This window comes from Cervus elaphus, chromosome 22 (assembly GCF_910594005.1).
Source record: "Cervus elaphus chromosome 22, mCerEla1.1, whole genome shotgun sequence".
Taxonomy (NCBI): Eukaryota; Metazoa; Chordata; class Mammalia; order Artiodactyla; family Cervidae; genus Cervus; species Cervus elaphus.
In genome coordinates, this window is record NC_057836.1 from 5,077,032 (window position 1) to 5,103,986 (window position 26,955).

Consider the following 26,955-nt stretch of genomic DNA (forward strand, 5'->3'; position numbering starts at 1 on the left):
ATGAGGTGTGGGACAGATTTCTACCTTCGCTTTCAAGGAAACGACTCTTTATTCAGGAAATGAGGGTGCCAAGCGGGCATCAGAGAAAGTGGAATGGCCAATTAAAATCCTTACACGGAGCCGAGAGTGCCAGACACCATGGGGAAGAAGACAGGCCCCTGCTCCTGGGGCACACGTACTGTTTGGAGAGACGGAGCATAAACAAACAGACCTGTTAACAAGCACAATCATTTCAGGTGTCAATCAGTGTAACAAAATAAATAAGCAGGGACTTCCCTGGTGGTCCAGTGGTTAAGAATCTGCCTTCCAGTGCAGGGGATGCGGCTTTGATCCCTGCTTGGGGAACTGAAGAATTGATGTTGTTGAACTGTGGTATTGGAGAAGACTCTTGAGAGTCCCTTGGACTGCAAGCAGATACAACCAGTCAATCCTAAAGGAAATCAGTCTTGAATATTCATTGGAAGGACTGATGCTGAAGCTGAAACTCCAATACTTTGGCCACCTGATGCGAAGAACTGACTCATTGGAAAAGACCCTGATGCTGGAAAGATTGAAGGCGGGAGGAGAAGGGGACGACAGAGGATGAGATGGTTGGATGGCATCACCGACTCAAAGGACATGAGTTTGAGTAAACTCTGGGAGTTGGTGATGGACAGGGAAGCCTGGTGTGCTGCAGTCCATGGGGTGGCAAAGAGTCGGACACGACTGAGCGACTGAACTGAACTGAACTGAACTGGGGAACTGAGATACTGTTGCCATGGGGGCAACTAAGCCCTCACACTGCGACTCCCGAGCCTGGCCACTCTGAAGCCCTGCTCCACAAGCGAAAGCCCGGACGCCGCAGAGACCCTGGGTCACCAAAATTAAATAAAAGAACTGAAAGCAACAACAACAATAGAAACAGAAGAAGGAAGGAAGACAATAAAAGAAACAGTGGGGAGGTGGAGAGGGCTGTTTTCCCTGTCTGGTCCGGGAAGAGGTGATTCGGAACTGAGACCTGCCTGTCAGGCAGACAGCCGGGCTCAGAACACTTGGCAGAAGGAGCAGATGCAAAGTCTCCAAGGCAGCAAAGAGCTTGACATACTTGAAGATCAAAAGGAAGGTCTCTGTGCCTGGAGATTAAGGGACTGCAGAGCATGAGGGTGAAATCTGAGAGCAGGGTAGGGATTGCAGAGCCTCGAAGACCAAATAAAGAACCCGAATTCCTTTCTAAGCACCAGAGGCCAGGGAATGAAGCCACTTGCGTTTGGCCAAGATGGAATAGCTGGCACTCGGCCATGCCCTCCCGAATGTGTGCACCAATGTGTATGGTGCTCAGCTGTTCAGCTGTGTCTGACTCTTGTGCAAACCCCTGGCCTGGAGCCCACCAGGCTCCTCTGTCCCGTGGGATTCTCCAGGCAAGAATACTGGAGTGGGTTGCCATTTCCTCCTGCAGGGATCGAACCCCTGCCTCCTGAATCAGCAGGTAGACTCCTTATCACTAGCACCACCTGGGAATAAACAAGAGGCAACTCCTGGCAGGCAGTGGGCAATAGGCAGTGCAAGACTGTTATCCCTGAGAGAAGGAAAGCCCACGGGGCGCCCACAGCCACCAGTTCCCTTCCAGGGGAGAGTTTCCTAGGTGCAGCCCAGGGACCTAAGCCGAGCTCAGTGGCCACGGTGAGCTGATAAGACAGTGGTCAGAAGTCAGGGCAACTGGGACCATCAGAGAGGAGGGGACCGTGCAGATAGAGGGCCCAGGACTCAATGTGGGGTCTCCCGTCGAGTCCACGGCCGGAGGATGTTCTATCGGTGCTCAGAGCAAGACCATCTAAGACTTTCAGAGAGTGGACCCTGCGGAACTGCAAGCAAGCTAGAAGCACTGGAGGTCTGAGTTAAACTGGGGAAGAACAGGGAATACTGCAATTTCAGCCTGGCCAGAACAGAGAAGTCTTCACACTTTGTTAATACTCTCAATATGCAGCTGAGACCCCAGAGAGGCTTTGTCTTAAGAGTGGGAACCATGTATTAGGGTAAGAGTTACACTGGACTCCTCCTTTGTTGTTCGATTGCTAAGTTGTGTCTGACGAATAAAGCCTAAAACCAAGTCCCCAGAAGATCTGCAAGGAACACAGGGTTCAGAGGGAATTCTTGCCAACTAAGAAGAAGCCGCGTCTCCTGCAGAAAGAATCTGCCTGCAGATGCCAGTTCGATCCCTGGGTCGGGAAGATCCCCTAGAGAAGGACATGGCAACCCACTCCAGTATTCTTGCCTGGAGAATCCCATGGACAGAGGAGCCTGGTGGGCTGCAGTCCATGTGGTCACAAAGACTTGGACATATGCATGCAAGAGGAACCGAGGAAACAAGCTGGCTTTTTCCATATTCACATGAACAAAGTGTAAGCTGAGTCAGCTGATAGATTAACTGCCTGCTGAAACAAGAACCACTCTTTACAGGATGATCGCAGACTCTAATATCTCTACAATATGTTGTTCACAATGCCCAGAGTTCAGTTAAAAAGTTGCCAGACACACAAAGAACAGGAACGTGAGACAGACAGTTAAGGGGAAAAAGTGGACAATAGAAATTAAACTTGAGATGACTCCAACGTTGGGCTTAGTGGACAAAGACTTTAAAGTAGCTATTACAAATACATTCAAAGAATTAAAGGAAAAGTGTCTTTAAGAAATTAAAGAATATGATATTAATGAGTGAACAGGTAGGAAAACTCACCAGAAGAGTAAAAACTACTAAAAATGCAATCTCTAGAAGTAAAGTGTACAACTGCAATGAAAAATTCACTACGTGGGCATCACAGTGTATTGATAGAGATGATGCGGAAACAGTGCAGACCAATAAAAAATTATCCATACTTAAGAATAGAGAGTTTTTTAAATGAAGAAAAATAAAAGGGCAGAGAAAGTACAGTCTTCTCCGTAAATGGTGCACCTGCTCTGAACTGGGCCCCATGCTGGTCCCTGGGCTCCTGCTGCTGATGCATTGTCCCCCTCAGCCCCATCTCTGGGCTGGATGACCCTGACTGAGCTAGGGTGGGCTCAGGGCAGGGGAGACGGAGCCACGGAGGAGCCTCCTGTGTGGAGGCGGCCAGGAGGGCAGGGAGCCAGGAGAAGGGGTCTCTGTCTGGGGCACCGGGGATGCGTGTCTTCCCTCTTCCGCCAGATCACCCGATTGGCAGTAAATGTCCACTGATCACTTGGTATGTGCCAAGCAGTGGTCAGGACTGACCCACCAGATGTGAACAAGACAGACGGGGCCCTGCTCGCTTGGCCCTATCTTCCAGAATGGGGTCAACCCGCACTTCATAAGTAAACAGACCAACTGTTTATGTCGGGGACCAGTGCTTGCGAGTAACATGCAGGCTTTAGAACACGCGTGGGGGCTGCTAGCCATTCTGACTCAGGAGAAGTGGTTTAAAGGCACAGGAGTGGGTTCTACTGCAAGTTTCAAAAGCCCAGGTACGTGGACGTGAGGCCCAGGGGTGAACCGGCGCTCCTGAGGCTGGGGGCAGAGGCTCTGCTCCCTGAGCTGCTGAGATGGGAAGGGGTGGGGGCCCAGCTGGAGGCATGCACTGTGTCCATGGAGGAGCTGCGTGTCGGATAGTGAGCTCCCCATTGCTGGAGGTATGCAAGCATTCACCACCACCAGGAAGGCTGCCAAAGGCACATGAGTGCCACAGAGGAATAGAGAGAGGCTGCCAGTGCAGTGGCTGGGGGCACAGGCGTCTAACTCTGACCCGTTTAACCTTGGCTTTCTCATCCATAAAGTGGACCACCACACGGACCTGAACCAGAAAACCATCTCAACTCATAGTCTGAGGTCAGGTGGGCAGGCACGCAGGCTGTCCTCTGCCATCGCTTTCTGGGCATTGTCGCCCCCCTCCAGCCCCATCTCTTCCTAACTCCAAGTTTCTCTCCATGTATCTCTTGCCTTGTCTCACCTTGCGTCTGTCTCTCCCACCCCTCCCCACTTCCCGTGGGGACAGGGGAGCAAGATGGGCTGGAATTAGACCTGCAGCTGGGAGGTCAATTGCCACCCTCTCTTTCCTCTCTGCTGGGGCGGTGTTGGGGGGTGATTTTCACAGTCCCCAGAGAAAAGGGGACCCAGTAATAGAAATCCTGGGCTGGGCCTGGATTGGAGTGCTGTGACCATCAGATCACAGACAGGTGGGCTGTCCTGGCTGGGGTGGGGTGCACTGGAGAGAACCCAGGGACCCATCGGGTGCCCAGACTCAGGGCAGCAGGACTCACGAGGGCAGGTGGGTGCTTGGGGCTCTGTCCCCGGAGGGTGATTGTCCCCCGGGTCTGCCGATGCTCAGACCAGAGCACAGAGCCCCCAGCCTCAGCCTGAGTCCTATGAGCAGGAGCAGGACCTCAGGCCGCAGGGAGTGGTAGAGATCCTGCCGGCACGTGGAGCGGGCAAAGCAGGTCAGGCTGGGAGCTTGCGGGCTGCAGACGAGCGGGCAACAGGGCCCAGCCTCGTCTTTTCATCTCAGCGTTCGGGGGCTGCTCTCCTGTCCTCTGCGTCTCAGTACCTGGAATCACCTGGTTTACACACTGTCTGATGCAAGCCCTACAGAGTGGGGCCCTCAGCCGTCCGACTCTCCCTGGGAGCCCAGCACTGAGAAGACAGTCTGCACTGTGGGTGCAGTCGCTGCTCTGCAGTATTGGGTAGCTGGATGAAGGAACCCATCCACCCTTTCACCAAATGGTCATCATCACCTCCCCCAAGCATCAACTGAGCCGCCGCAGGAAGCGAGGGAGCAGGGCGCACAGGTGAAGGGCTGGGCTGGGAGGGGGCTGCCCTGTGCCTGCAGGGATGGACCGTGTCCATCACTGGGCATCTTCAAGGTGACGGTTCGCAATCTACTGTAGTCACATTGCTCACACTGTGAACATTGCCCAGAATATTAAATATGATTCAGAGAACATTTTGAAATGACTATACAGTGTGACATCTCACAGACGGCCCCAGTTCACTGGAGCTCTTCTTTTGGGGGATTTGTTCATTTGACCAACGAACAGGAACTGAAGAGAACTGGGGAGACCGGCCTCACAGGGGCATGTCAGCTGCTGCAGACTACAGGCTGGGTCCTCGAAGGGGCCACTGGCCGGGCCTGGTTAAGATGCTAAGACCCTCTCCTGCTTGTAGGCAGCACCGGGGCCTGGAAGGGGCCCTGGGTGGGCTCCCATCTGTCTTCCGGGAAGGGGACCCCAATGGCTGCAGCTGCACCCCAGTCTCCAGGCGGCCTGCCTCCTATTCCCTGGGGTGGGGGCAGGGGGATGGGTATTCCCAGTCCCCAGGCCTCTCGGGGCCCCGGGAGACTGGCCAGCCAGGCTCCTCTGTACAGAAGAGGAGGTGCTGGCCTGGCGGGCTGCAGTGACACCCAAGGAACAGGGTGGTGGAGGTGTGGGCAGGACTGCTGGGTCCACGTGTCTGCAAAGGGGCTATGCCCAGGGGGTGAGGGGCAGCTGGCTCACATTCTCTGCACTGGGGCTCAAGCACATTCAGCCAACACACACACACACACACACACATACACAGAGATCAGGACGTTCTTTCCCGATAAGCTGAGGCAAAGCGGACGAGCAGATGCTGCTGGGCCTCTGGGTGCCCAGCGCCTTCCCCTTGGCCCCTGCAGCCCCACCTGCTCCAGGAATGGCATTGCTGCCTGGCTTGACGGAGGGGAGAGTCAGGCTGCCACAGGTCAAGAGCTGTGCGGAGGCCTCCTGCGGAGTAGAGATGTCCAGAACCGGCTGAGTCCTCCCTTGGGGCAATGGACAGATGAATAAGGCAGCGCGGCCCCACGCTGGGTCCTACAGCTCCTGGGAGTGGGGGCTGTGGGTGGTGAGAAGGGGATGAGGTTTACGGTGCTCGGTGTGGGGCGGGGCAGCGTGTGAGGCTCCCGCTGGCCTGGCCAAGGGGAGCGATCCAGGGTTGCAGGTGGGACGGGGAGTGACCTGGGCTTGAGCCACACACCCCGCCCCCAGGGAGCCGGGCACTGCCACCTCCGGGCAGCAGACCGAGACCAGCGCCTCGCCTGTCAGGCCTGGGGCTGCACGCCTGCCGAGCGCGCTGAAGCCCAAGACCCTGCAGGCATTCAGGAGCCTAGCGGTGCTGCCGGGACCTGGGCCTGTTTCCCTTCCTCACTACATGTTTCCCGAGCACCTACTATGGGACCGACTCTGGAGCAGACACGTGGGGTTATGACGGTGAAGACGACAGGTCCCCGCCCTCCTGGGACCTCAGTGCGGCTGGGGAGACGTGCAGAGCGGGTCGTGGCTGCCCCTCGTTCCAGACAGGAGTGCCCGCTCCGCTTGCATCTTCCGGAAGGAGAAACCGAGGGAGCCCCAAAGGGAAGCCGAATCCCAGCCCGGCCCCTGAGTCGGAGCCATTGTCCTCGCCCGAGGGTCTCAGGGACCTCCGGTCTAGCTCTGCCCTTCTCAGATGGGAACACTGAGGACCACATCCTTGAAAGCCTCCGTCTCTCTCTTCCAGAACCTTCCCAGTAAAGCCACAACACAGCCAAGAACAGGCTAGTTTGAGCCGCTGGAAATCTCAGCTGGGATCCTGGCGTCTGGGGAAGGGCCGGGCTCTAAAAATAAACCACTCGCCTCAGCCTGGGAGCAGCCGGCGGGCGCCTGGTGAGCGAAAGCTGACGCCTGGCGCTCCTGGCAGATGACGGCGGGCCCGGCCCGGCCGGAGCATCTCCGCTCTGGCAGCTGGCCCCCCAGGACGGGCCGGTGGCAGGTGGCAGCCAGGAATATTCCAGCCTGGCTCCTGGAGGCACCTCTGCCCCCTGCCCGCACACAACACGTGCTCCAACCTGGGACGTGCGCCAGGGAGTGGGGTGGGGGCTGCTCCCCAGGAAGGGGCTGGAGGCGGGCGCCTGGGACACCCGGAGGTACCCTCCACTTGCTACAGAGTGACGAGTCTCCGCACAGGTAAGGGGACGTCTTCTCAGGCCCCGGAGGAGGCGAGCTGTGGGTGCGAGAGTGGAAGGGGATTTTGCGGGGGGAGGCGGGGGACTCTGTGTCTGCCCTCAGCTCCCGGGACCCCTGACACAGCGTCAGCTTCCCTTCCCCTTCCACACCCCCAGCTGGGTGGGCAGCAGCCTGCCCTTTGCAGCTCTGAAGGCGCCCTGCCTGCGAGGAAATGTCAGAGTCCTGGGGGTTTCATTGGAAGCCGGCTGCAGGTTAATGGGTTTGCGGAAGCACAGGCTGGAAAGTTTTGAAGGCAAGCGCCGCACAGGGTTGCCAACGGGACTGGAAGCTTTGGAGAAGAAAGGCTCCCCTTCCTGCTCCCCGGGGTGGGCCCAAGGACAGAGGACCGCATTCCTGCCGCTGATGGGAATTCAGCCGGCCTTCTGAAAACACGGGAGAGGGTTCTCTAGGAAGATGGGGCGATGTCCCAAGGACACATGCTTTCCCGGGGCACCCCTGATTCTGTGTCATTCTGCACGGTTTACAGAAACAGACCTTTCAGTAGAAGACGCTACTTTGGGCCTTGAGCTTGACAGGATGGGTCCTGAGCCCCGCAATTCCGTCCCCGGGGCTCGGAGAGGCTGGCAAACCTGCCTTTCTGCTTAGATGGGTTTCTATGCCTAATCGCGGGGCAGGATATTTACCTAAAGGTGAGGTGATCAGTGCTAACGCGATCTCCTAACAGGCCTGGGACGGGGACAGCAGGGAGACGGACTGGGGTGGGGGAGTCATGCTGACCATCTTGTCCACCCCGCTCATCAGAGGAGGGTAGGTCCTGGGGGTCTGGGGGATGAGCCAGACCCTGGCGAGGGCTGCCAGGGCCTTTCTTGGGCACACTGTGGGGACTCACCTGGGGAGCGGGGTTTATCGCGATGATTTTTCGTGGTCTGAGAGTGAGCTGGCTCCTGTCACAGCCAACTCCTGCAGCTGTGCTGGCTCGGCTGGAGCGCGGGGGGCTGTCGGGCGAGTGGCCCAGGCATATGGCTGCAGGAAGAAGGGTCAGGCCAGTCTGCAGAGGGAGGTGCTCTGTGATGATCAGTGGAAAAACGCTGGGCAACTTCCAGTCTCGGACTGGGCACAACCTTCCTGCAAATACCCAAGGATCCTCCATGCCCAGAGTCCGCGCCCACACTCTTGCAGTCCTCCCCGCCTGCATGGTCCCTCAGAGTCACCTCCCAGGAACTGGGGCCCCTCATCCTGGCCCTGCTCAGGGGCCGTTCGCCTCCTCACCGACCCAGTAAACCCAGCACGCCTCCCCCAGCCTCTGGACAACTCCCAGCTCTCCCGTGCGGCCTGAGTCGCTGGGACCAGCAACTGGGTCTTGTCACCACCACTTGGCTGGGACTCTGGCTTGGGCTTGCTCCTGATGCTGCTGCTCCCTGTGGGTGTGAACCTTGGCAAAGCTCGGCCCCCTGCACCTCTGTCCGCTCCCCCATCGAAGTGGGAGACGCTGCCTAAGCTGGGGGGCTGTTGGAGGAGTCGCAGAGCGCTGGGGCGGGAAGTGTGACACAGAGCCTGGGGCAGCCTTCAGGGGAGGGGTAAGGCTCTGACACCAGGGTCATTTCTTCTGCACTCGACCCTGTGCCCTGAGGGCCAGCACGCGCCAGCACAAAGCCTGGTGCACAGTAGGTGTGCAACAGTGCTTGTCAGTCTTACACACACACGAGAGTGTGCACGCACAAAGGCACGGCCCCTCTGGCTCTGACGCCCGCACCAACCCAGTCTGGCTGGAGCCACGGTGCCAACTCCCGTGACTACCCCTCTGTCCTCCCTAACACCCCGTGCTGCCCAGCCCGGCAGGGTTCCGGCTCCCAGGGCAGGCTGGTGGGTTTGGGTCCAGGGCACTTGGGTCCACCTTCCAGAGGGGTGGGTGCAGCTGTGGGAACATGCGAGGCCCTGGCATCTGAGGTTAAGGCACTGGACTTCAAGTGGCATTGGACTTCACGGAGGCACTGCACCTCCGTTCTGAGTTCTGGCTCATTTGGCTCCGGTCTCGGTGGTGCTAGTGGTAAAGAGTCTGCCTCACAATGCAGGAGACATAAAAGATGCAAGTTCGATCCCTGGGTCGGGAAGATACCCTGAAGAAGGAAATGGCAACCCACTCCAGTATTCTCGCCTGGGAGAATCCTAGACAGGAGAGCCTGGTGGTCTACAGTCCATAGAGTCGCAGAGTTGGACACAACCAAAGCGACTTAGCACGCACCTTGCGTGTGTATTGGACGCCCAGCCTCTGTCCTCCAGAGCCTCTGAAGCCGGCCTGTCCCCCAGAGATGCCTCTGTGATGCCCAGGAGGCTTGGGGCACTGGAGGTGGTGGCTGTCTGCAGACCCACGACAAGGTCATAGGGAGTGTCGTAGCGAAAGCCTGAAACCAAGCATGTTCCTGCTATAGCGACAGCGACCTCGTGTGTCAGTGACTAAATGCCAGGCTGGGGCCACGTGCCTCACAGACACTGTCTTACACATCCAACCACTCGGCTTTACTGCAAAGAATAAAGTTCTGGAAAAAGATGCAACTCAGTAAACAGTGCCACTGTGTGCGTACTTTAACACAGAGAGGGAGGCGGACCTGAAGCAGAGACGCTTCTGCTACAACCCGAGGTGCCTGCCAGCCACACTGACAAGCTTGCTGCTTGAGTCAGATCTCGGCTCACACACCCGGGGACCGAGCTCCTGGCTGGTGCCCACCTCTGCTCAGCCTCCCTCCAGCTTCTATGCCAAGGGCAAAATCTGCCTGCGGGGTGTCCTTCATCATTTCATCCCGACTAAAGCTACCCCTCAGGGTTGCATCTGTCTTGGTGTTTTCCCCACTCCAAACATGTGCCCGTCTCTGCTGTATTGGTCAGCTCCTGCTGCGATGATGCTCTGTAACAAAGAGTCCCCCAAATCTCAGTGGCTTACAGCAACCAAATGTGTTTTTCTTGCTCCAGGTCTGGAGCTTGGCTGACCTTGGCTGGGTCTGGCTGGGCTGGGATGCGATCAGGGGCACTCGGCTCCAGGCTGTAATCATTTTGCATCTGCTCCGCGCTCTGAGTTTGGGGCCTGGTCTCCCCTGGGTTGTGGTGAACGAGCAGGAGGCCAAACCACCTCAGGTCGGGGAAGGTCTCTGCCCTCAGCACTTGCCATCATCCATCTCCAGAGCCCCCCGGTCGGTAGGGTGAGGGCATGGACTCCACCTACTCTTCCTCCAGGCACCCCTTCCTCCTAGGGTGGAGGGGGCAGAGATGGGGATGAGGGGCCCCGTCCCAGCATCCTCTGGGAACTTCCCACCCTCTCTCTGTTCTATTCACACACCGCCCCATTCCAGCCTGGGTGCTCCCTGAGGTCAGACCATGATTGATTCTCCCTGGACTGCAAGTCCCTGATGATGCAAATATCACTGAGGCAAGGTCAAGTTCAGGGTCAAGTCGGGGAATCAACACCCAGGTTAAAAGCATTGCTTCCAGCCAGGGGGTGGTCCAGGGAGAGGAATGGCGCAGAGACAGGGAGCACTTCTGAGCCACTGGTCACTGAGGGGACAGCAGCGTGTCCGCAAGAGGAGGAGGTCCGTGAAGGGATCTCAGCGGGCAGAGCTGGGGGCAGAGGGCATCCGGGGAGGGGGCACTGCCCGGGCCACGGCCTGAGGGCCAGGAGAGCAGGAGACAGAGTCCGGCTGGCCCTGCTGCCACTTCTGAGCCTCCCCAGGCCTAGACTCCGAAGAGGGTGCTGCCCCAGGGCCCCTTCAGAGGCAAGTCTGCAGCTTCTGAGTTCCTTCCCGAGAACTTGCTTAAGCTCCTTGGCACTAGCTCTAAATTAAATAGTAACCGGGAACCTCTGATCTCATTACTTGGATTATAATTGTCCTGCTCTTTAGTCATCCATGGTGGCAGAGCCTGGGGACACCGGGGCTCCGAGGATTACCCAGCAGGCAGGCAGGGGGAGTGAGGAGGACCATGGCTTAAAGGTCACTAACAAACACTCCAGTTCACATTCATTTGCAAAAGATAGAATACACAATCCCAGTGCCCTGAGGCTATGAAGGCATTTAAATACCAGCAGTTCAAAACACCCAAGGGGAGAGAGCTTATTTTTCCAAGTCAAATATGCCCTGCTCACTGAAGATTTCCAGACCCTGGGCAGCGAGAGAACACTTAAGGTCTGTTCGAGGCATCTCTTCCCCCTGCCCCAGGCAGAGTGGACCAGGAGACAGAGGGCCTGGACTTAAGGACGGTTCTGGGGCCGTAGCTGTGTTGCCTGGGCATACTCGAAGTTGTTGTTCAGCTGCTAAGTTGTTTCTCTTTCCGACCCCGTGGACTGCAGCATATCAGGCTTCCCTGTCCTTCACTATCTCCTGGAGTTTGCTCAAACTCATGTGCATCGAGTTGGTGATACCATCCAACCATCTCATCCTCTGTCACCCCCTTCTCCTCCTGCCTTCGGTCTTTCCCAGCATCAGTCTTTTCCAATGAGTCCGCTCTTTTCCTCATGTGGACAAAGTATTGAAGCTTCAGCTTTAGCATCAATCCTTCCAATGAATATTCAGGGTTGGTTTTCTTTAGGACTGACTGGTTTGATCTCCTTGCTGTCCAAAGGACTCTCAAGAGTCTTCTCCAACACCACAATTTGAAAGCACCAATTATTTGGCACCAAGAGCTTCCATTTATCCATCTGTAAAATGGGCTATTGATGCTTGCTTGGGCCAATCTTCCAGGAGGGCAGGGAGAATCAAGGGAGAAGATGGCTGTGAAAATGTGCCCAGAGGAGGGGTGTCTGGGGGTGGGGGGTGCACTGGGATGGGGGGAACAAAGGGTCCTAGGGACCACTGGTGGGCAGGTGGATCATCTCTGGCCTATGGCTCAGACTCTGGAGGGAAATAGAGACCCAGTGACCACAGACGTCATCTACAGAGAAGGGCCCACCTGCTCTCCCATAGGAGCGAACAGTGGGTGTGCGGTCCTGAGAGGCCCTCTTGGCCCCTGGGAAGTGAGGGAGATCCCACGCTCGACCACGAGGGAGTCCCAGGTCAGTTCACCGTCATCTCTAACTCAGCAGAGAGACTTGAGTCCACATTTTAAAAAATGCGTGATTGAACACATAAGAGGAGTAATATGGAAGCCAGTTTAGGGAAAACAGGAATTAACTGTCAATCCCCTCCTGGCGAGAAGGTGGCAAGAACGTGTTTCGTTTCCTCCACCCTCCTCCTTGTTCCCCTTCAGAAAGTGTGGTCGGTCATTGGGAGCCTCCTGTGTTCCCAGGGCACCTTCCCTGGGGTTTCTGAAGCCAGAGATCAGAGTTCAGACCCCAGCCCTGTCACCTGTCAATCTCAAGACCCTGGAGAGGGCGTCACTGCTGTGAGGCTGTTCCCAGCCTGCAAATGGGGTCCTTGGGAGATGGCACGAGTGAATTTGCGTGAAGCTCCTAGCACAGCGCCGGGCACCTGCGGGCTCCCCAGGAAGTGCTGGCGGTCTTTCCAGGCCCACCTCTTAGAGGACCTCCTCCAATCCTGGGTGACCTTGGCCCATATTCAGGGCAACCTGGAGGGTGGTGGGGGTGGCAGGGAGCCTATAGCCCTGTAGCTGTGAGTCGTCTTTGGGCAGGTTTTCATATGAAATCTTTTCTAGGGCTTCCTCTGATTGCAGAGATGGAAGGGGGATGTGGGAGGGGGCCCCCACATCTGGAGCCTCCTGCTCACAGGGGGGACACAGATAGACAGCCCCTCCTGTCCCCCACCCCCGACAGGGCCATCAGATCTAGAAACCCACCCAGCCCTGGACCTGAAGTCTCCTGGTCCTCCCTCCCTCCAATCCCAAATCCTGGCCTCACAGCTTGAGGAGGGGCCCAGTGGGCTGAGGCCCTGCTTTCGTCCACCTCCCGTCCTCCCAAGGAGCACACCTTAACCTGCTCTGGGCCGGCTCCCACCAAGCCACCCGGGCATAGAGCCGGATTCTCGGAGCCGCCAGCCTGGGGGGCCCACAGCAGTCCCCGTGGGGTCTCCAGGGGCACCTCGGGGCCCGTGGCCTCCCCACCCCGCTTCTGTGTGGGTCAGTCCTGTATCCTCCACCCCCATCTTTTTCTCTCCAGACCCTGTGTTTCCCTCCCCCTTTTTCCTCCATCCTTCTCTCAGCCTGGAGTGGCCTGAAATGAAGCTAAAGTGTCCTCTTTAGCAATGCAAATGTATTAAATGTTTTCTAGCATGAGCCGGGTATTTTCTCTTTCTCTGTCTCAAAATCAAAAGCCGCCAAATCGAGTTGATTCTTTTCTCCTGCCGCCCCCCTTACAGAGGCATGGGATCCTGTCCTCACTCACGCTCATCCGATCAGCTTGGCAGGGGGCACGTAGTGCCTGGAACCTTCACGTCTGGGTCCCTGAGGCCTCGGCGAGGTCCGGCGGCCTCGGCCTCTCCCGAGCCCCGTCCTCCCGTCAGACATCTCTGAGATCTTGTCGCTCCAGGCGACAGTCACACTGGTGATGGGGGTAAGGGAGGGGTCGGCCTCCACTGAGCTCACTCCGCAGCCCTGCACTGGGGCACCATACGGTCATCCTCTAGGTGGGACTCTAGCTCCGAGGGGCCGGGGACACAGCCAAAGTCAGAGGCAGTGTGTAACAGAGGCGGGCGTGAACATCCACACAGAGGAGCGCTGGAAGCAGGCTGGCCGAAGAGGGTGCTCACTCATGACTCCTCCAGCAGGTGCGGTCACCACACAGGCCAGGCCCTGGCCGGGCGCTTGCTCCCAGAATGCTCCATTTGGTCATCCCCGTGCGGCAGACGAGGCCCAGAGCCGGGGAAGGGCCTGCCCGGGTTTCTTGGCGGGCGTCAGGCCCGGAGCAGAGCTTGCGCCAGAGGCTGCCTAGTGTTTGCTGAACACGCAGGGCGATCAGGGCTGGGTGAGCCCGTTTGCTGGGCACCCGGATGGACAGCTCTCCTGAGGTGCTGGGGGCTGGGAGGGGGCTCGGAGACACGAGGTTGACAGGCCCTGTGGGCATGGACCCCGCCAGATCCCCTGACCATCGGGGATTTGGCCAAGCCGTTACATCTTTAGCTGTGGAACGGAAGCATCCCACTCTGCCCACATCGTGGGGATGTCAGCTGGAGCGGCAGGCCCTGCTGGCACACAGGTCCCCAGGGACCCAAGCACCCCAGGACCTTTCCCACTCCAAGGCCTTTGCACATGCTGTTCCCTCCGCCAGGAACACTCTGCCCTCCTCTCGCCTCCTAGGGTGGCATTCAGGCTGCCGCTAAACGCCACTGCACCGTCCCCCGCCACCCGTTGGCACCTGGCGTCACCAGCCTGTGCCCGTTCTGCTCCCTTTGTGCCTAAGGCACTTGTCGTCTTGGTAAATATCTATTCCCAATCCAAACATCACCTCCTCCATGAAGCCATCCTGACTTCCTCCCTCTTGCACACTGGACCTGTGTGGCCTTCCAGGAGGGCACTGGTGACAGGGGCCCCCTTGGAGGACACGTGTCTTTCTCCACAAGACAGAAGTCCTTGAGGAGGGGACAGTGGCCGATGGAGCATTACTGCCCCAACATAGCCACGCTGCCGTGACATGGGGAAACTTCTGCCTCATCCTCCCAGCTAGAGAGAAGGCTGTCTATCTCCACTCATCTGCTCCACCTCTCAGCTCCCAGACAAAAGTCTAGAGGAAGACTTCTGGGTCTCTGAGCTATGGGACTGGGAAAGTAAATTGAGAAAGACAAGGAAGGAAGAACTTGACCACCAGGGAGTTCCCATGCTTTCCTGTATTCTAGAGGATTCTGATCATGGGCAGGTGGAGAGAAAACTGTGAGACAGGCTGAGGCAGGAAGCAGAACAGTGAACTGGTGGACCAGGTGGGAGCAGACACAGAAGAGCTGTAAGGGTGGAAAAAGATAGAGGGTTTGGGGTAGAATGTGAGTCTTCACTGGGGCTTCGCAGGTGGTACAGAACCTGCCTACCAATGCAGGAGACATTTAAGAGACACCAGTTCGATCCCTGGGTCTGGAAGATCCCCTGGAGGAGGGCATGGCAACCCAGTCCAGTATTGTTGCCTGGAGAATCCCCATGGACAGAGGAGCCTGGTGGGCTACAGTCCATGGGGTCGCAAAGAGTCGGACATGACTGAAGCAACTTAGCACGCGCGTGATTCCTCAATGAGACTGGGCCACGTGGGGTCGTGGGATCCATTTGGGTTACACTGTGTTGTGAAAAACCAGGAGTCCTGCCATCCCAGTGCATCCCAGCCTGTACTGAACCGCAAATGTCCCTGTTGGGGTAAACACCCGTAGTCCTCTAGACCAGGCCAACAACCCCCAAGTTGAACCCTGCTTGCTTCCCGGTTAGGAGTGTCCCAGAAATCCCTTCTCGCCCCAGCCCTCATCTTGCCGCAAGCACTGGGAGGTCCGCGTCCAGGAGCCAAACTGTCCTCTAAACGCAGCTCCCGAGCCATGTGATCTCTCGAAGATGAGTCACTTGACAGGATGCTGTGCTCCTCCCAGACTCCCGCACCCGCCTGCCAATTAGCTTCCGCCGAGGTCTGCAGAGAAAGCAGCTCATAAATGATGAAAGACTAGAAAACAATTAGGGCTCCTCAGGCCTCCTCGCTAATGCAGTCCTGCTCCCAAGAAGAGCGTGCATGTCATCTGGCTGCTTCACTGGGAAACCCTCTGCCCTTTTAAGACACGCTTCTCCAGGCCCTGCCATCCAGAATCAAGGAACAGGGTGGGCACCGCTGGGGGGAGGCAGGGGCGGCTGCAAAGGCGCCAGCCCAGACATCGGTCGATTTACGGGCCCCAGCTCGGCGGGGTGCAGAGGCTGGTGTTCAGGCTTTGCAGCCTGACTCCATCAAGCTGATGTCCCCACTGCAAGCTGTGGGGCCATGGGCAAGGGACTCCAGCCCTCTGAGCTTCATCTGTAAAGCCAGGCTCAGAATTCCTGTGCCCTGGAAAGGCTGGGACGGATGACCGAGGTGGAGGAGAAGGTGGCAGAAGGCCCTCTGCACAGCAGGGGCTCAGCGAACGGTGATGACCGTGACGAGGGGCCACGATGTCGCCAGGTGGGGTCCGCCAACCTGGCCAGGAGTGAGGCTCGGATGTAACCCTTGGTCACCGTGTGAGCTGGGGCCAGTCCCCTGACATCTGAAAACCAGAACTGACATGATTGTACAGGGCTACTGTTGTATGGGCCTTATGAGCTGACACATCCTGTCTGACTGTGACCCCATGGACTGCAGCTCGCCAGGCTCCCCTGTCCTTCACTATCTCCCAGAATTTGCTCAGATTCATGGGCTACAGTCCATGGGGTCGCAAAGAGTTGGACACGATTGAGCGACTTCACTTTCACTTTCAGACTTTCATGCCTATTGAGTCAGTGATGCCATCCAACCATCTCATCCTCCGTCGTCCCCTTCTCCTCCCGCCTTCAATCTTTCCCAGCATCGCGATCTTTTCCAGTGAGTCAGCTCTTCACATTAGGTGGCCAAAGTGTTGGAGCTTTAGCTTCAGCATCAGTCCTTCCAATGAATATTCAGGGCTGACTTCCTTTATAAGTGACTGGTTTGACTTCTTTGCAGTCCAAGGGGTTCTTGCCTGGACAGTATCAAAAGGCAAATATCATGACCGTTGCTAACAGTGATCTGTGGAGCCTAGGGGGGCTCTGGGGCTAAGATTCGCTTTGCGCTGGTGGCTGACGGCTCAGTGGGCTCTCCCTGATGGATGGCTGGTGGTTGGGAGGATGCACCTGAACGTGCAACCACCTGCGCTGTGTGATCTTGTGTGAGTTACTCAACCTCTCTGTGCCTCAGCTGCTACATGGTAAAGTTATCACATTTGACTTCATGGACAGACCCTGGTTCTTAGCAAGTGCCTGAAAGACGTGCTTTGATGGCCATCATTCTGAGACATTATGCGTTTCCTCTTTGGTGCCTTTGGTTTCCACTGCCAAGTTTAAGACTCAAAGCCCCTCCAGCCCACCCCCAAATTTCAGCCCATGTCTTCTTTTTAGAAGGTACATTTTGTCATTTGCTCTCCAGCTGATCAGCTTCCCATGACCCTCCCCAGCCCCTTCAGATACAGCCCAACCCGTTCTGACCTCTCCTGCCCAGCAGCTCCAGCCCTGGCAAGGTCTGCCGCCCTCCAGTGAGACAAAACCACAGCGCCGAACCTTTGTGCCTGCTGTTCTCCACTCTGGACCCTCAGTGCCCACCCCTCGGAGCCCCTACCCGGGCTCATTCACACTTGCTGTCCCCTCAGTCAACTGATGTCATTGCATCCACCAGAAGCTGAAGAAACAGACGCTTAGCAACCAAGCAGCTTGCCAAGACCCTGGAACCCATAAATGCCAGGGAGGGGCTAGGATTCAAGCCTGCTTGCTTCTGTCGGGAAGGAAGAAGTTTCCTTCTACCTTTCTGGGTTCTTCTGGCTGGTCTAAGAGTTAAACCAACATGAGACAGACCAACAGGAGAAAATTAAACAGTTTAATAACATGCGTACACGGGAGAGGGTCTTTCCCAGTGGTTCAGTGGTAAAGAATCTATCTGAAATGCAGGAGACGCTGGTTCGATCCCTGCGTCTGGAAGATCCCCTGCAGGAGGGCATGGCAACCACTCCAATATTCTTGCCTGGAGAATCCCATGGAGAGAGGAGCCTGGCAGGCTACAGTCTACAGGGTTGCAAAGAGTCAGACACGACTGAAACGACTGACCTCTCAGGCACACAGTACATGGGAGAGACCCCCCCTCCTTTCCCCAATGGTTGAAACTCTCACCTTACATGCCATCCGCAGCTAAAGACAAAGGAGAATGTTGGCGGCGGTGGTTTGGGACTTCAAAGGGGAGGAAGGCAGTTCACATGAAGATGGAAAAGCAAATGTTTGGAAAACAAACGTCTGAGGGCCTTGCAGAGACAGTGGGAGCCGGGTGGACTCTGAGGTCTAAGCCTCGCCCTCCGGTGTCCCCACCCCCGCCCCCGCCACATCTGTCTGGGGTTCTTTGAAGACACCGCTGGGGAAGCTCTATTCTGGGAACTGGCCCTTTCTCTAAAGTCTTCCGGCAGCTGAGAGGAGGTCAAAAGAAAATCTTCCTTGAGCTTTCTGTATCTTAAAAACAATCAGCCCGAATTAATCCTCTTGCCAAAGAGACACACCTTGGGCTGGAAAATTTTGCTCCCTACACTTCAGAGCCTACAGACCCACCCAGCAGCATTGACCGGGAGGAGTGCAGACGCTGGGCTGAGGACCTGTGGGTGACTGGCACCGAGCCCCAGATGATTGGGGTGGCAGTCCCAGGCGGGAGCTGGACCCCAAAGGAGCAGACCCAGGAGGCGCCCGCATCTCTCCGCTTACTCCCGTTGGACTCTGAGCTCTTCAGAGGCTGCACCACTGCGGGATTCCTTCCGGCCCCACCACTCCCAGTCTGTAGCCCTGCTCACGCGTTATCATCCTCCCCAAGCTGCAGTCACGCCAGGCTACAACCTGGTCCCGGAGTTCTCTGTATAATCAGACACGTCTCTGCTTTGCCAGGCCGTTCCTTCCTCCTTGGCCTCTGTTAAAGTCCCACTCCTTCCTCAAGGCCCAGCCAGCAGTAGGAACTGACCCTCCCCGTGTGACCTCCGCACTTCCTTCCACTTCTAGGTTAGGGCTGCCGGGTGTGGGGGCTTGGCCCTCCCAGGTCCCCTCAGCCACAGGGCCTGGCCAGACGTGCATGAGGACCAGGAGAGGGCAATGATCTCACGGAAGGCCAGGAGCACCCTTGTTGAGTCCTGCTGGAGGGGGCTGGGGAAGTCCGCGAACAGCATCCCTGGGAGAAGGAACTGCAGGGGCAGAGACCTGGGCGTTGGATCGTCTCAGCTCACCTGCCGTGGCCAGGATTCCCCAGTAAGTGGGGCTTGAGAGCCCTGGGAAGCGGGTATCCTGTGTCATCCCATTATACAGTGAGGGGTTGAGGCTGGGGCAGACAGAGTGACTTGCCAAAGCTCACACAGCAGAGACGAAGGAGGCGAAGACGCCGGTCGTGGACTCTATCCTGCGCTGTTTCCACCCAAGGCACGCCCTGCATGGTGTCTGCACGTAAGCAAGTGTTAGTCGCTCAGTCTTGCCCGACTCTTTGTGACCCCATGGACTGCAGCCCACCAGGCTCCTCTGTCCATGAGATTTTCCAGGCAAGGATACTGGAGTGGGTTGCCATTTCCTTCTCCAGGGGGTCTTCCCAACCCAGGGATCAAACCCGGGTCTCCTGCATTGGCAGGCAGATTCTTTACCGACAGCTACAAGGAAAGCCCGTTTGCATGTGGAGCTGGCAAATATTTGGTTTTCTGCTCTTGGAAGGGTGGAAGCCTCGCCCACACGAGGCAGCAGGGGCCTGACTGCCCTTGCTCAGCCAGGGGCCCCCCCGGGCCATCCTAAAAACCCAGGGTTTAGCGTCCATTATTTCCCGACAAGCTGGAGCCGTTTTGCCTCAGTGAGCACTTCGGAACCACTTCCTCGAAGAGCCGCAGGCAGCCCCACAGGGGCCGATAGACTCAATTTCTGCCTCTGCTCTGTGATGCCGCCTTCCTGCAGCCAGAAGCCTTCTGGGTTCTGATGATTTTTTAATGCATTTATAATCGAATTGAATTTCAGACTCTGGGGGAGCTCCAGGATGCACTGGTCCAGGACCAGAGGGCCTCGTTGCAGGAGTAGAACTTGCATCTCGGCCTTCACCTGCTGCTGGTGCCGCCAGAGGACAGTCAGCTGCCATTTAGGGAGCCACAGGGGATGGGCCTGTCCCCGGCAAGGCGCGGTAGTGGGGAACTGGTGCTTGGGCTCCCCAGGTTCAAATCCCAGCTCTGCCGTTTACCAGCTCTCCAACTCTGGGTGAGCTAAGTCACCTCTCTGAGCCTCAGTTTTCTCATCTGTAAAATGGGTGGGATTATGCAGGACTTTTTTTTGGTGGGGAGTGAATGAAATAGTCCATCTGGAATGCTCCTCTCTGGAATGCTCCCCACCTGTCCACCAGCGGCATGAGCTGTTGTTGGGATGTTATTCTGAATGATGAAAGTAGCTCATCGCCGTCAGAGAGCCCAGGGAGAAGTTGCAGCCTCGGGTGCAACCACTTCACTGGCCTAGCCACAGCCCCCACGGCCTCATACCTGCTTCCCCGCTGGACCACCACATCCTCGGTCCCGTCAGGCCTCGGTGCTCGCCCGTGCTGCGGAAGGGTGCTCCGCCCTCTGTCCCTCTCCCCTGATTGGCCATCCCACCCCCACCCAGGTGAAAAAGTGAAAGTGAAAGTCGTGTTTGACTTTTTGCGACCCCGTGACCTATACAGTCCATGGGATTCTCCAGGCCAGAATACTGGAGTGGGTAGCCTATCCCTGCTCCAGGGGATCTTCCTAAGCCGGGAATCCCACATTGCAGGCAGATTCTTTACCAGCTGAGCTATCAGGGAAGCCCCCGGCCCAGGGCTGCCCACCCCCGACTCCACCTTCAGGCTCAGCCTCAGTGCAACCTCCGGGGGGGCTCCCTGGACCCCCATCACGCTTCTTGGCACAGCCTCCGCCCTGACTCCCGTCTCCACCCCTGACGTTACATTGGCCTCTCACTCTGGAAGCAGGGCCCGTCCTGTCTTCATTTCTCCCCACCTCCCCCACCTTTTTAATTAAAATGTTACATATGCCCGTGATCATGGCTAATGCACATGCAGACCTTATGGGAACGTGTAGAAGGAAGAGTAAAAGCCGCCTCCACTCCCATCCCCGCCCCGCGCAGACCCTCTCCTGTGAGCCAACGGCTGTTCTCCTCAGTTTCCCGTTATAACTTTAAATAATACACTTCCACCTCTTTCTTATCGACTTCACACAATATCTGCTGTGGCTCCTGCTTGGAATTGCAGCCTCCTTCGCCCACGCTCCCAGCTCCTGCCTCTCCACCTCTGATGGGAGGGGAGATTGCCTCTCAGAATTGGCTCCATTGACTCTGGGGTTGACCACGTGGACCGCAGACTCTATCCTGCACCCCTCATCACTTCTGGGGTCTGGCTTCCTCTGTCTGTTTCGTTGCCATCAAGCCAGCAGCCAGGGAGCTTGTTGGGTCAGAACTCTCTCCTGCTTAAAGCTACCGACCCACACAGCTGCACCTACAGCCAAGCCCAGACTCGAGCGATATGATCCAGCTCTGGGGTCTCTCCCCCTCCATGTCTCTCTCCCCACCCTCCGTGACCTCCCCAGCCCAGCATCACTGGCCCCTCGCAGTTCCTCAATTCTAGCCCTGCACTGGCTGCTCCCTGGGCAGAAAGTGGGTTCTCCTGCTGGCTCCTTGCCACCCACTCCTAGCTTTCAGTGCCCCTCCCCCAGGACCCCCTGCAAGTCCATTCTGGGATTCCCCTCCGCCAGACGCTCTCTACCCAAGGATCCCGGGCAGTTCTTGGCCACCCCTGCATTTTTCTCCTGTGTCCTGCATTTCCTGTCTGGCTCCCACCCTCCCCCAGTGGCTGCTCAGCTGGCCGGGGAGGATAGAACAAACAGTAACCGTCCATCTGTGCTTTGTCAGTAGACCAAGCCTAGAGTCGGGAATTAATAAAGAAGGTTTATGAAGTTAGCACGATGTAAATGCTATCCTCCAAGGAGCCGTGAAGCGTGACTGGACCTGCAGATTTGCAGGTGTGATTCCAACTCCTGAGAATGCACCCCTGGGAGGACAGCCTGCCGGGCACTGAGCGCCACGAGGACCTGGTGCCCTGCTCAGGTTCTCTGCGGCCCCCACGGCCCGGGCAGCCCCAGCGCCCGTCCACACTGCCCGCTCTCCTGGACGCGTGTGCACACACACCCCAGCCTCAGGTGTGCATGCCGGGCATGGCGGCCCCAGAGGCCTGCTCCTCATCCACGAAGTCTCTGGTCCGCCTTCATCCTGCCGACGGTTCAGCTGGCACAGGGCTCTGTTCAAAAACTCTGCCTAGAAAAAAAAAAAAAAAACTCTGCCTACCAGACTTTGCGCCTCTAACTCTGCTATCCCCCTGCTTTTCTGCTCGATGGGGAGAACTCTGACCCAGGGCTTGCTGTCACCCCCAGGCTGGGCTGCTTTCTCCCAGAGGGCCCTGGCAGGGTTTTTTTCTCTTCTTGTTGCCATTCTGAATTGCCAGGTGTGGGTGTTTCTCCACCCGCTCCGCTCTCATCGGCACATTTGACCTGGAAATGTGGGTCTCGCTGCGGCTTGCAGGCGGCACCCCTTCCATCATTATTTCTTAAACTCTGCTTTCCATTCCTCGTCCCCGCCCTCTCCTGGGAGCTGCTCTCAGACGCTCATGAAGCTCTCGATCAGATGCCCACCTCCCTTTCTCACTTCCGTCTCTTTTGTCGTTTTGTTCTGTGTCTGGATGTTACTTTGCTGAAGGTTCTTCCAGAATCCCAGCTCGATCTCCTGCGGAGCCAGTGCGGTCCTTAACCCAGCTGCTAGGCTGTTCCAGTTAAGCGATCTCCAGGGCTCTGAACAAACCCACGGCTCTCTCCTGCCTTTCTTCCCTCTCATCACTCAGCACCCAGACAGAACTGGTCCTGGGACTCTGCCCCTGGGTTGGGGGCCTGGTGTCAGAGGTCACGGTCACCAGCAACTCCGGTTAACAAGAGAGAAGTGACCAGAAGGGCACCCCTTGTCCCAGTGGGTTCCCTGTCTGTCGCCCTCTGACCAGTTCAAGCCTCTGCACTGGGGCTTCTCGGGGCCCCGCCAGGGAGACCCAGACTTCCTCTCCCCTCTGGCTGAGGTTTGCGGTCCTCTCATCTCTCTAGTCTATGCTATCCCGCCCACAGGGGAGCCGACGACGGGTCCCTTCCCCCGTGAGGTGGTCATCCTTACCCCTGCACAGTTTCTTTTTTTTTTTTAATAAAATTTTTTTTGGCATGCAGGATCCCAGTTCCCTGACCAGGGATCGAACCCGAGCCCCTTGCAGTGAAAGCGAGGAGCCCCAACCACTGGCCAGCCAGGGAATCCCCGCCCTGCACATTTTCTGCGCGGAGCAGCCCTGGGCGGGGAGGGCAGGGTCGCAGAGCCCAGCGTGCTGCCCTAACGGGGCGTCTTGGCTATTTTTCCTGCCGAGTGAATTTACGATGTTTCTGTTTCTTTCCTCTAAAGTAAATATTAAGGCATTGCTTTTCTCCCTGGCTTAATCGGGAACCCATTCCTCCGTCACTCAGGCTTCTCTCAGGCTTTCCTAGTTCACCCGCTCTTGGGCAGCTCCAGGGGAGCTGGGCCGGGGGGTGTGGGCTGGTGTGTGGGCTCAGTCGTGTCTGGCTATCTGTGACCCCATGGACTGCAATCTGCCAGGCTCCTCTGGGATTCTCCAGACAAGAATACTGGAGTGGGTTGCCAAGCCCTCCTCCAGGGGATCTTCCCAACCCAGGGATCGAACCCAGATCTCTTTCGTCTCCTGCTTTGGCAGACGGGTTCTTTACCATTAGTGCCAGGAGTGTAATGATTTTCATTAATACCACCAGCTTTCCTCAAACTTGATTATAATTACTCTCCAGCCCCAGGGAACAATCAGGCCACAGAGGAAAAAGAAGGGGGGCTAAGGATCACTGGACTCTGGTTTAAAACTGACTTTCAACATGCTGTGTGACCTTCAGGAAGTCACTTGACTTCTCTGAGCCACAGCTCTTGCTTGTCTGAAAACACAAGCTATTTCTGCTACCAGGAGCTGTTGTGCCGGGCCCCACAGGTGATAAACGAGAACAGAGCCTGAGAATGGGAGGCCCGTGACTGCGGGAGGCAGCTCATCACGGCCATATTAGCATTCATTAATTCTGCCATCCATATGGATGTCCCGCCCCAGGGAGGGAGAGCGCCCGGCCAGCCCCTCCTGGTCTCTCCCGTTGGCCGTGGGCTCAAAGTTCAGGCCATCAGCATTCCGATGTGATCAGTGGATTTGATTAATGTACATTCCACTCAGCATCACTCCTCAGAGGGGAACGTGGGCTGGAGAGTAATTATAATCAAGTTTGAGGAAAGCTGATGGTATTAATGAAAATCATTACACTCCTGGCAGCTGATCCCAGCAAAGGGAGGGATTGAGTGTGTTTGAATTCCTCCTTTTTCGGTCCTGCTCTCCATCAGGAACACTTCCAGGCGCCCTGCGGGGGAGAGGCCGGCTTTCTTGTCGCCTCACTGGCCCTTCCTGGTGTTGCGGGCAGAAGACCAGGACAAGCGGCCTGCGTTTTTTCCCAGCCGCTTTCTGAACATCCTCTGGGTCTCTCCCCTTCCTGTCTCCATCTCTCTCTGTCCTTCTTGGAAAGGCTGGTCGAGCTCTCTGATGAAAACACCGGCCACATGCCGGGGTCCAGGCCTCCTGACCAGGCTGGATGGAACTTCCCAAGACCAGATCGGCGCAGGTCCTTTCGCGTCCTGCTGGAAACCCTTCCCTGGCTCCTGTCACCCCCAGGGCTAAAGCCCACCCTCCTGTGAGGGCCTGTCTGACCTGCTTCCCCCACGCCCTCTCCCACTGACTCTGCAGCCCCCCTCCCCAAGACGGTCCTGCTCCAGGCCTCAACCCTCCCCTCGGCACGCCCAGACTTCCCGCGGTCCCCCTCGAGCCTTGTCTCCACTGCTCCCTCCCTAGTTCCTCCGGGCAACTCCTACACACCTTTCCACACGCCCCTCCTGCCTCAGCCTCCCTGTGATGAGAACACACCTGCTGTTGTTGGGGCCACTGGGTGACACCCTCATTTGTCCGGAGTCCGGGCCGGGCAGGTAATGATGACGATGTAGCAGTTCCCGGGCGCTGTTAGCCCTCTCCCCTCCCCCGGGGACAGGACCTCGGCTGGCATGGGAGGGAAGCCCCAACTGCCTGCCCCCCCAGGCCCACCAAACCCACATTCCCCTGTGTGTCCATGCACACACACCACACACATCCACTGTGCACACATGCGCCTGCCCTTGGAGCCCTCAGGGCACATTGCTTACTGGCGAGCATGGGGTCTGCACCCCCTTGGTGGCCTGCGGCTTTTCTTCCCCGTTTCTCCCCAGGGAGGGCTCTCCGTGTGGACCAGCTGAGTGGCACCGGCTGGAGACATCACCTTCACTGAGCAACTGAGGCTTAGTTGGGATTAAACTCAATGCCATGTACACAAGACCAGGGTCCTGTCCCTATTCGCCCCTGCTCCCCAAAGCTGAGGGCAGGTTGCCCGCCTGGGGAACTTGAGTGCCGGGAGCTGTCTGAACCCGGGGAGCCCAGGGATGCCCAGGCCAAGGAGTCCACCTTCTGGCACCAGGATCCCAACATCTGCACGGAGCCAGGTGCGACTCTGCACGGGTCACAGGACAGGTCATAGGTCACAGCAAGATCACATAGCCTTCAGCTGAGCTGGAAGGAGGCTCTGCTCCGGCCTGGGGAAGTGCTGCCCTGGCCTCCTCCAAGCCTGCTCCCCTCCCAGGGCAGCCGAGGTCCTGTCCCCAGGGGAGGGAAGGTGGGTGACAGCGCCCAGGAACCGCTACATCATCGTCACTACCAGCCCGGCCCAGGCTCCAGACAAATGAGGGTATCACCCCGTGGTCCTGACGACAGGAGGCACCACAAGTAGAAAATACACACACACACAGGTGCACAAGGCCAGACCCACCCAGACACTCCTGGGGTGTCTGCAGGGAGCTCCGTTCAGCTGTGTCCCCGCTGCTCTCAGAGTCTGAGCCCCGGGACGGAGGAGCCACGAGAAACCCCTGCAAGTGTTTGCTCCGCGACAGACCATGCCTGCGCATGCACACGGCCCTTGGATCCTCACACGTGCAGGTGTGAGTTCACGGAGACATAGACCACGTGTCCCTCGGCAGACGGGGAAACCAGGGCGGGGAGAGGCCTTAGCTGCTGAGGCACAGGAGTGGGCTGAACTCGGAGCCCAGGCGCCCGGCCAGAGCTCCAGGGTGTCCTGAGAGGCTCTGGCCTGGCAGTCAGGATGCCGCTTTGAGACCCGGCTTTGCCATCTGCTGGCTGTGAGACATAAGGAAAGCAGCTCTTCTCTCTGGGGAGGATGTCGTGAGGGGATGTCTGGCTCAGGGGCCCAGAGGATGGGGAAGAGGCTTCCCCAGTGTTTCTGTGGATGCAGAGGTGCACACATTGGCCATCAAGGCTGCTGTCGGGGCAGCTGGGAGCGTGGGTCTGGAGCTCAGGGAGACCTCAGAGCGGACTTGTGCTGGTGGGCGCTCTGTGCGTACAGTGGGGTAAAACCAGGGTGGGGGCTGGCCAAGGCGGGGCGCATGGACACAGACCGGGGAGGAGGAGGCAGGGCTCGGGGTCCAGACCTCTGGCGGGCTTTGGCTAACCTCCGCCACAGGGCTAGGGGCAAAGGTGGGTGGGGGCGAGCACCCCAGCCCCTTAGATCGGAAAACAGGACAGGGGAGGCATGACTGGGTCACCGACACTCACAAGTCTGGGACTTGGGCGGGTCCTATCTCCTGCTGGTCCCCAGAGCCCTCATCTAAGAAATGGGGGGGGGATGTTGAGCCCCCCAAAGGCCAGGGCAAGATTCTGAGGACGGTTGGCTGAGCACCAGTTAAGTGTGAAGTGCTATGGTGAGACCCCTGGTCAGCTGCCGCATGGCCGGGCAGCTGGGAGGGGTCCCGGGGGGGACTCTGAGATCCAGGAGGTGAGCGGGCCTTCCCCAGAGCTGATGTCTGACCTCCTTGGCACCCCCAGCAGGCTCAGCTGAGGGGTCTCCCCTGGCAGGTGTCACGATGAACAAATGTCAGCTGTTCCCTGATCGCCTCTCCCCCATCTCCTCGGGAGCCTCGACCCCCAGCATCCGAACCAAGAAGGGTCCTCCAGCCCGAACTTCAAGGCGCATCCTGAGGGGCCCGCTGCTCTGGCCAAATTGCTCTCTGCAGCCACTCAGTTCTCACCTGCTTCCTGGGCCCCCACCTCCTTAGTCAGCTCCCTGTGGAGCACCCCACCTTCCCAGGGCTTCTCACATGGCCCATTTAGTGAAGTCAAAGCATTGGTTGCTCAGTGGTGTCCAACTCTTTGTGACCCCGTGGACAGGGGCCCACTAGGTTCCTTGGTCC

At 57.6% G+C, this 26,955-nt stretch overlaps 1 protein-coding gene across 1 annotated transcript in view; it reads left to right on the forward strand.

The window, feature by feature from the left end:
* The first annotated feature begins 6,761 nt into the window (after positions 1–6,761).
* SHISAL1 (shisa like 1) overlaps positions 6,762–26,955 on the forward strand; it is a 139,987-nt gene continuing 119,793 nt past the window's right edge. Inside the window, exon 1 of the mRNA XM_043881952.1 lies at positions 6,762–6,942. The gene's annotated coding sequence lies outside the window, so the exon portion shown is untranslated. The remainder of the gene's footprint in view (positions 6,943–26,955) is intronic.